Source organism: Emydura macquarii, unplaced genomic scaffold (assembly GCF_026122565.2).
Source record: "Emydura macquarii macquarii isolate MOO-44397 ecotype Brisbane River unplaced genomic scaffold, CSIRO-AGI_Emac_v2 contig_1790, whole genome shotgun sequence".
Lineage (NCBI taxonomy): Eukaryota > Metazoa > Chordata > Testudines > Chelidae > Emydura > Emydura macquarii.
Genome location: NW_027131927.1, coordinates 29314798 through 29324474, shown reverse-complemented (window position 1 = coordinate 29324474; position 9677 = coordinate 29314798). Strand labels below are relative to the sequence as shown.

Genomic DNA, 9677 nt, shown 5'->3' with positions numbered 1-9677 from the left:
TTGGGGCCTCTCTCAGGCAGGCACCTGGCTTTTAGATGTCTGTAAAGCACCTCGCAAACTCTTGCATATAATAGCAATTAATTAGTTGATATAATAAATATGCTACTCCAGTAACTTTTAAAAATTTGTTTCAACTGTTTTCAAGATGAAAAAATGAACCAAAAAGGAAATATACTGGGTTTAAACCCCTTCTGCTCTTTTCATATAACAATAAACTACGGTAAACTAAATACTAATTTTTTCAGTTAATTCATTTGTTCATAATGGGGCTAAAAATATTGCTGGCTATTTGGCAGAAGAAAATACTGTGTCCTTTTCTTAATAAAAATGGGTTACTGCATATGAGTTTTCAGTGCATCTGTTGAAAGGGTTAATGCACTGATTTACCTCATGTTGACCTGAGAGAAGGAACCAATAGTCAATTAGCTCAATGATCCATGAGCTAAAACATGTTTAAGTGGATCATGTTATAGTAGATTAAACAGCTTCCAGAAGAGGTGGAAAAAATTCTTAATTAGGTACTTACCTCAAATCTCATTAATACTGCACATTTAACTTGTCGAATTATGACTATGGTGGAGTAGACAAACCCCACACTGGTGAGGAAACAGTTAAGGAGCTGCTCTGGGCTCAGGCAGCCCCATTGCACCATAGCTGCACAGTCTGAAGGAGGGGCTCAAAAAGGGGAGCAGAGTAGCTCAGTAGCAGGTAGACAGTGGCAGTGAGCTGAGCTGTATTCTGAGCTCCTGCTGCCTCAGCTCTGGCAACAGTGACCTGACTAAGCCTGCAAAGAAGGGACCAGTGACTCTTTGAAGGTCAGAAAGTTTATCTTTATGTTCAATCCTTTACTTTATCCTGTGAAAAAAGAGGGAACTGATAGGAAGTGATCCAGGGAGACAGCACTTAGCTGCCTGCATTGGGCCTTGGATTGGAGCTGAGTGGAGTGGCTAGACCTGGAGTCCCCTACCAGCTATTAAAAAAGTGCAACCACAGAAGTCCATGCCTCAGCAGGCAACCTAGTTGAGGGAAGACCCTGAAGATAGGAGGGTCCATTAGACCCTGACCCAAGGGGGAAACCTGGAATCTCTCCCTTCATCCTGAAGACTTCCCAGTTATTGCAGTGGAATTTAGGTTACCCCTGCTGTTCCTGCTTCCTCCAACTCACCTGCACAATGAGCAACATTGCTGTTGATGCTACCATGTTAAACACAGTGAGCCCTTTTCCTGCATGCTCTGTGGTATGTAAGAGCTGATTGAAGAAAATGGTGGCTTTCCTGAGCAAATTCTAGAGGCTGGAGGATTGTTCCTGAAGCAGAAAGGAGAAGTTATTGGCTGCAGATTAAGGGACTAAGGAAGTTGTTAATTGCTACAGACCAGTGACCAGGTTCTAGTTTCTGTAACACTATTAAATTCAGTGAATTTACTCTGGATTCACTCCAGTGGAACTGAGACTAGAATTTGGCTCTTAATCTGGTTGAACTGGTGATTTCTTGAAAAGAATGGGAATCACTAGTAGTAGGCTTCCAATCTAACTCCTGGCAGGATGTTGATCAGTTTAAGGAGGGTGCCTTCAGAGAGGCAGTTTTAGTTTCTGACCAGATTTCTAGAAGTTCTATCATGAAACCAGAACAAGTAATTTTAGTACAAGCTTGCTTAATTTTACGTCACTGAACATGCAGGTATACCTTAAAAACGATGATGTTGCCTCCTCAGGCCAAGTGTAAAACTGAAAGTTGGAGAAGATTTTTTTTCCTCCAGACCAATGGCATTCTGAGCTCTTCACTGCATCATCTCAAAAGATGGAGGTCCTATTAAAATATTGCAGCAAAAGTTCATCCGTGTACACCATTCTTTCAGCTGATGGGACACACATTTTAATTCACTGTGCCTCAGCCTGCTGGATTGATCCTCTTGTCTATTTCTTACCAAGTTAACTTCTTGTTATACTTTACTCTGTGCCACACTTTAAGAATTTAATTAAATTGATATATTAACTGTTTGGTAATTGCAGTTGAAGTATCAGTAGTAAATGTCACACTGTTGTGCTCTCACCCCAGCTCAGAACTGAAAATGCCATGTTGTGCCTCAATATGTTTTTCCAGGAAAATTAAAACTTAAAATAACTGATGATTTATCAGTAGTGATATTTATTATGATTATTTATTACAGTGTGGGCTGGATGCTGCACAGCATGGGTGCAGAACGTCCTGTGTATAAATGCAAGGTAAGAGAGACTGAACATAATAGTGAGCCCAGGAGAACCCAATCTGGCATGAGTGTAGGCACTGCTCTGTAACCACCAAGTTATTCCTTCCTGCTTTAGCTGGAGTAGGGCCAAAGAGGAAAAACTTTTTTTTAAAATCCCAGCATTCCTTATGTAATTCACTATATAAATTTATAAACTGGAAGGGTGTTTTTATAGATCCTGATAGCTTCCCAACACTTTGTTACTGCCAATACCAGCATTTTTTAAGTTACAGCACACTCCAGATAGAACAATCCATTCAAGATACTTAAACTTACACATATAAGTGAGGGCAGTTTCCTAAAGTGTACATTTCTGGCCAAAACAATGATGTTTTGTGAATGCTGTCTACCTTAATAAATGTAAGTTTAAGTATTTCGAATGAATTGGCCTGCCTGGAGTGCACTATAACTTGTTCTGTTTCCACGTGTAGTAAATAAAACAACTGTAGCACATAAACTGTTGCGAGAGTTTGATTATGCTAAATTATCAGTGGCATAGCTAGGAGTGGGCCATGGCCCACCCACTTTGAAAGCAAGCCCACCCAATCAAATTTTAAGCAATTTATCCTGCATTTTTATCAGCCTCTGTTTCGCTTGTGACACAAGGCTTGTGCCACCCGTGTCAACCACAGGCCCTGCCAAAAAATCAGTTCTGGCTATGCCTCTGCTTTGTATATAAATGAATATCCTTATTTATTCAACAGGCTACAAAGAGAGATCTAAATTATGCGGGGGGGCAATGGAGTTTCATTTAATCCCCAGTGGGTAGTAAGGTGATTAAAACAAAGGAGTAAGAACGTTTGTGGTAAAACCCTGGCTTCATTGACATCAGTGTTGGGTCAAGGATTTCACCTCTTCATTTTAATTTTGGTTCTCCCATCAACTTTCTGTGTGCACTTAGTCCAAGTCCTTTAGTTTCTTTGTATCTTAGTTCCTTTATCTATAAAAATAAATTATTAATAATAATAATTAGCTACTTCATGGGGTGTTGATGCTTGCTTAATGTTTATCAAGTTTTTATGAGATCCTTGGATGACAGGTGCTATGGGAAAAAATGTTACTGTTAATAATAAAAATCAGGTATGTTTAGTTTAGAAAGGGAGCAGTGTGGGGCTGTCCATAAATTATGTAATGCATTCAGTGGTGATTGGGTCTTTAATTTTGTGTTTGTTTCAGTTTTACGAGCTATGTTACCAGGAGTGTTTGAGCCTTGGTAATCATCAAAAAATGTGCTAGGTAACTGAAGGATAGACTCTGTGTGTTGGGCAGAGGAGAGAGACAAAACCTTTAGTTATTGGGATTTTAGGTTAACCAAAGCTAGTTACATGTGGTTGAACTATATTTAGCTAATACTGCCACTCTGTTAAGGTGAAGTTCATGTTTCAGGCACATAGCACCCTTCTGAGTGCATGTTACCTCTCAACAGTGTTACAGTTTAAAAATAGAAGCCTAGAAAATGAAGTGTTAAGGTCCCACTTCCACAACAAGCTTTAAAGTTCTGCTCAAACAGCAATCACAGCCTTAACTCTGGCCCTCTAGGGATTTGATACTGCAGTAGTGTCTGATTTAGACGGTATGGCATAATACTTTTTTTAGAGTGTTATAATTCAGGAATCTTGGTCCAATTCAGTTAATATTTTGTAGCATCATTCCACTTTGTCCCCAGACCTAATGTGCCAATTTTAAGTTTATACTTGCTCCAGAGTTTTAAGCAGGGAGACAAAAATAGGACTGTACTAGAATCTTGGTTGCAAACTGAACTATGCAGAGGCTAATGCCACTCCATAATATCTAGAGCAAGAAACAATTTAGTAACTAAATTAGTAACTATAAATAGTGCTAAAAACCATTTTTCTGATATTTCTTAATGTGAAATTTGGCAAGGGAGAGATATTGAAGTGCATTGGGCATGCTACAGACAGCACTGATTGTTTTTGAGAATAGCAGGCAGAGTTGCTGAATCCTGGAATCAGGCCACATGCTATAGATTTAGCATTAGCTAGTAACTATTTGAAATGATATAGTCCTCAATTTTTTATCCATATAGGCATTAGGAGGATAACTGTAGACCATTCTTTAGGGGTTTTTTTTCCTCCTCCATCACTTAACTGGAACAGACTGGTCACCTATATGTAGAGTGTGTCTGTGTGTATAACACAGAGTCGTCAAACACAAAGCTTTTTGGACCACCGGAGAGCAATTATCAAGGTAAAGAGAGCTCTTCAATTGGATTCTCAAAAGTGAAGATCTAGGGAGTTAACAGAAGTTTCCAAATGTGACCAGTCACAAGAATTTTGGGGGGTTGGTTTTGATTCTTTGAGGTTTTTTGTATACATCGTTTTTCTCCCATGCACACTAACTGTTTTGAAGATATTAAACAGTAAAACACTGCAAATGATGCTCTTGTCCTTGCTGCTCTTTTATGTTTTCTTGCAGTAACAAGTCAGAGGCACCATTCATTTCAGACACTTACTTGGAGGTTTCTGTAGCCTATGCTGGGCTTCTAGAGGTAAAGGAGTTGTTTTGCCATGGACTCTGTAGTTCACTGCTTTTGAGAACAGACTTTTGTGAAAGTGATAATTTATAGATGAAGACTATGAACAAATACCAAAGCTGTCCTTATGACAGACTCACTAAAAGCCCCATGTTGTCGCACGTATTCATGAACTGGCCCATTGACTTCACTGGGACTACTCAAATGGGTAAATGCTACTCAGCATGAAAACTCAGCAGAATCTGGCCCTAAAAATAAAAAAGACAAACCTGTTTCTTCATCAGGACATAGGAAAGCGCAGCAATATGGACTAGACTAGATGATCTAGTAGAAGGATATTGATTTCAGACATCAGAGTTTATTTCAGAGTTATTAAAAGAGATCAAAGAGAAACGGCAAAAGATTGAAAAAATAAGTCAAGTAACTGTTATGGCTTACTGTTGAGTGTAAGGGCCGGTGGCAGAATCTAACTTATTTTTACCAGGGATAGTTAAAATAATATATTTCTGAATCTTCACACAAAAATCAAACCAACCCAAACATTCACTTTTGTTTGCCTTTCCACTTTCAGGTTCCAAATACAAGTGGAACTGTTGAAATGCCATCAGAGAGACCTTTTTCCTCTCAGTATTTCCGTCTGGACAAAAAGCAGGAAGTCTCAGAAAACTGCTGAAAATGCCTTTTATCATGAAATCTCTTGCCCCATTTTGCAGCTACTTTGGTTGTGACTGTCTGCAGTTTATTCAGCTATCTAAAATTTTGAAGTACTTATCTGAAGTAAATATTTGGTACGCTGGTGTTGTTGAAGGTAGTACTAATTAGCAATTCTGCAGGATTAAAATTGAAAGAAATGATATTTGATCACATGTAAAAGGAAAAATTCTCTCCTCACACTTATCAGTGGTTCACCAACCATTAAGGTAGTTAACTCAAAATAGATTGGGCATGAAGATCAAACCCACACAAAACAAAATTATGGAAAGAAAACGTTTATCTGAAACGCTAGCAAATCAGATTTTATTTCTGGTTGTTATGGCCAATTTTTTTTTTAACTTTGAAATCTGTCTGTCCTACATATTTATGCCATGATCATCCAAAAGCCACTTTGGATGGCACATAATTGCTGCTATTGAATCATAGGAATGTCTCTTCTTCATTCCACTCATTTAACATAATGAAGTTTGCGTAGGCTTACTGGAGTACACTGTGTAATTTAAGCTGTGCCATTCTTTTCTTTCTTTTATAAAATGGCCTTAATTTTTTTTAGTGGTGGTGGTCTATTCACCAAGCGTCATCCCAGAAGAGCTTTCATTTAGGATTCTGTTTGCAAGTATGAACGTTAAAAAGAAAGAAAAAGAAACCAAATACAGTATAAAGCTGGAAGAATTAAGCTGAATAGTTTACAATGCTAATTAGTCAGAGGAATAAATTTTAACAATGTGTTTATATGATATTGGGAAAATAATTTTCCACTTAGTCTCTCTCTCTCTCTCTCTCCAGTATAGTACTTATAACTGCAGAAAAACTAAAAGAAATTGTCTTTGTTTGCGACTTCTATGCTTCTAACAATACACACCATAAATGACCTCTTTTTTTTCCTTATTTATTGTGAGTAAAATGCTGAAGTACTAAATGGCACTAAAACAGCTGTTAGAATTTCCTCTGGCTATCCTGTAGTTAAATACAATTACTCTAAACACACATACCCATATGCAGCTTTAAACTGTGAAGATGTAGGCCGAGCCAGTCTGGGGAGCATTTTGAATTGAGGGCTGTTATAATATTTATTTAATGCTGAGTGCTGGTCTTTACCTACCAATTTTTGTATCAATGTAGCTCTAATTACAGCTGTGAAAAGGGAAAGATTTGCAAAGAAAACAAAGGCTGCGATTCTGTGGGACACAGTTGACCAGCTGGTTGACATCTGTGAATTATGCAAATAAGGGAGCACGAAACTATGACCTAATATTCAGACTCAAGGAGAGAGTGGGAGAAACACTTTTGTCTGATAATTATTAAAGTTGGGAGGGAACTTATTCCCATGGTGCTTCTCAGAGAGGAATAGTTTGTTTTGCCTTGCCTCTTCAAGTGGAAACGTAACTGTGAATTAAAAAATGGCATGCTGAGTTTTAGGAGTGGCTTTTTCTATCTCTGCCAGAGAAAAGCGCTGGGTACAGGGCAACTTGTCACTGTTTTTGAAGCTTGAATGCGCTTTTTATACCCTTATGGTGAATAGTAAATAGTCTAATGCTGCTTGTGGTAGAAAAATTATGAATAATGCTAATAATCAGAGTGTTTGCACTGCTGCTCCCCTACCCTGACATAACATTTACCACCTGCTCCCTACACTTTGATTTGGTGGAGGATAAATTATTGCCTTATTTAGAATACTAGATGCTAATTTATTCTCAATGGGAACATATTTCCACAAGTATGACTTTATTTTTTTATTTGGTCATGATACTTTCTAATGCTATTAGATAATTTATGCTGGGTATATAAAAATATGGGCTCAATTTGTGAGAGCGAGCAATTTTTAAGCTTGAGAATATTAATTTCAGTAATATCTTTCTATAAATCTATAGCCAACAGTAGTAATACAAGAAATGCCATCAATGATACCTAGGCTACTCATCATTGTCAATGTAGATTAGGATGGAAAGTGGTACAGGAGAAAACAAGAGTTCTTCTTTGAGTGATGTCCCCATGGAGGCTCCTCTGGAGATGCTGCAGTGCCTTTGCATCTGGAGTTGGAGATCTTTGATAGCAGTGCCTGCCGGACTGCACATGCACATCTCCCCCGTCTCAGACAACACGCAGGAAATATAAATAATGCTGTGCGAACCGACAACTCTCAGTTCTTTCTCTATCACTTACAGTCTGGAACTGATCTCCTAACCTAAGCCCTCTTTTCCTCCTCCAAGAAGATACTCATGCTCATAGATAGTTAGCTTTTCATTCTTTTCTCCCCCCCCCCCTTTTTTTTTTTTTTTTTAAAAGGAAAATCGTCTCTTCTTTTCCACAACAATTAGTATAGTGGAGCCTTTTGTTCTCCCACTTCTTCCTCCTCTCCTCCCTAAGGGAAACCTTTCCTCAACTTTCTGCCTGGCTCATCTGGCTTTAAGAGATGCATCACCTGCAGGCTGCTTTCTCCATAACTGATGGCCATGCACATTGCATTCACTATCTGTGTGAGGTACACATCTCTCAGAAGTGTTCCCACTGTCAAGACCTAAAACCCAGAGTGAGAAAAGACAAGGACGTCAGATTAAAATTAATTCTGATGAAGTCCCTTTGCCCAGCATCTGACTTGGGCTCTCCTTCCTCTCCCAGAGAAACCTGCCCTTTCCTCTAGATCAACTGCTTACCTTCATTCTTCATGCTCTGGTAAGAGGAAAACATCATCTGACCAAGCTGAGGGAAAGAAACCGAAAAAAAACCCTAGCCAGAATGCCATCCCTGGCCAGATCCGTAGAATCATCAACTTTTGAGAGGGTTCAAATCTCGAAGATGGACCCCCAAAGCCTCAAGTTTGAGGGAGCACTCCAGGGCACATGAACAGCCATCGGCACCATCTTTGGTATGCAGTGGCCGAAGCTAGCCTTCTTCCCAAAGTCATAACATCCTTTTATCTGAACCAACACATTCCCCTTCCCACCTTTTTCCCCAAACCACATAACAATCAACAGGATGCCACTCTTCATGTGCTTGATATACGACACACACGAGCCTTTTACCTTGATAAAATTAGGCCCTTCAGAAAATCACCACGCCTATTCATTTCCATCAATGAGAGGTCCAAGGTTCAAACAGTGCCTTTCAAAATGGATCTCATTATATATACATCTCTCATATGAACTGCACAATGAACAAGTCCTTTCCTCAATAAGGACACATTCCACATGCGCGCTATCTACCTCTATCTATCTTTATTGCATTCCTAAACAATGTCCCAATAATCAACATATGTAAGGCAGCCACGTGGGCATCCTCGGACACATTCACCCAATACTACACAGTCATGCAAGACTCCTCCACAAATACTGTCCTTGCACATACTGTTCTATCCTCAGCTTCACTGGTTGTTCCAAAGCTCCAACCTTCCCTCTAGGGGCAGTGCTTTTGTAGCCACCTACAGTGGCTCACTCATAGGATCATCACTTGTGCAATAACTGAGGTTCTTTGAGATGTGTGTCCCCAAAGGTGCTCCACTACCCACCCTCCTCCCCTCTATTTTGGAGGTGGTAGAGAAGGAACCGAGGGCGGTTGGACCACCCAGCGCTATTTATATTTCCCATGCGCTTTGTGAGATAGGAGAGGTCCGGCAAGCACTGCTATTGAAGATCTCCAACTTCAGATGCAAAGGCACTACAGCACCTACAGTGGAGCATCCATGGGGGGACACATCTCGAATAACCTCAGTTACTGCACAGTTTGAGTAACCCTCTCATACACTAGGGTTATATCAACATTATGTTGTTGGGCGGGTGGCTGGGAACAAAATTTGACTGTAATCATCATGATACTATCTACCACCTAGGGTAAATTTGGGGCCTTATCCTTTAGACCTTAGCCACTGAGTAGTCCCATTGACTTCAGTTGGATTATCTCCATGTGTCGGGCCTACAGAAACTTTCCCTGATGCCTGGGAGCAGTAACACTAACCAAATACTGTATTATAACAATTTTAGTAATAAAAAAAGCACTTGAGGTCATGCAAGAAATACAAACATAGCAATAAATACATAGCATTAATTAAACATCACAGTGTTAAACCAAACACATTTTTTGCAGGACTGCCCATCAAAAAGTAGTGCACATTTGCATGAAATATGATTTCATAAGGATTAGTAAGAAATTAACACACCTATATCTACCTGAAGATACACACAGTATATATTATAAATAGCATTATGCTTTGGGCAAAATGGTTGCC

The 9677-nt window shown here is 39.3% G+C and overlaps 1 long non-coding RNA gene across 1 annotated transcript; it reads left to right on the top strand.

Annotated features, from left to right (window-relative positions):
• Positions 1-710: 710 nt before the first annotated feature.
• LOC137159213 (uncharacterized) lies at positions 711-6867 on the top strand. Its single transcript, XR_010921591.1, has 4 exons — positions 711-815; positions 2170-2224; positions 4684-4756; positions 5313-6867. It is a non-coding gene; the product is annotated as an uncharacterized lncRNA (long non-coding RNA).
• Positions 6868-9677: the final 2810 nt, after the last annotated feature.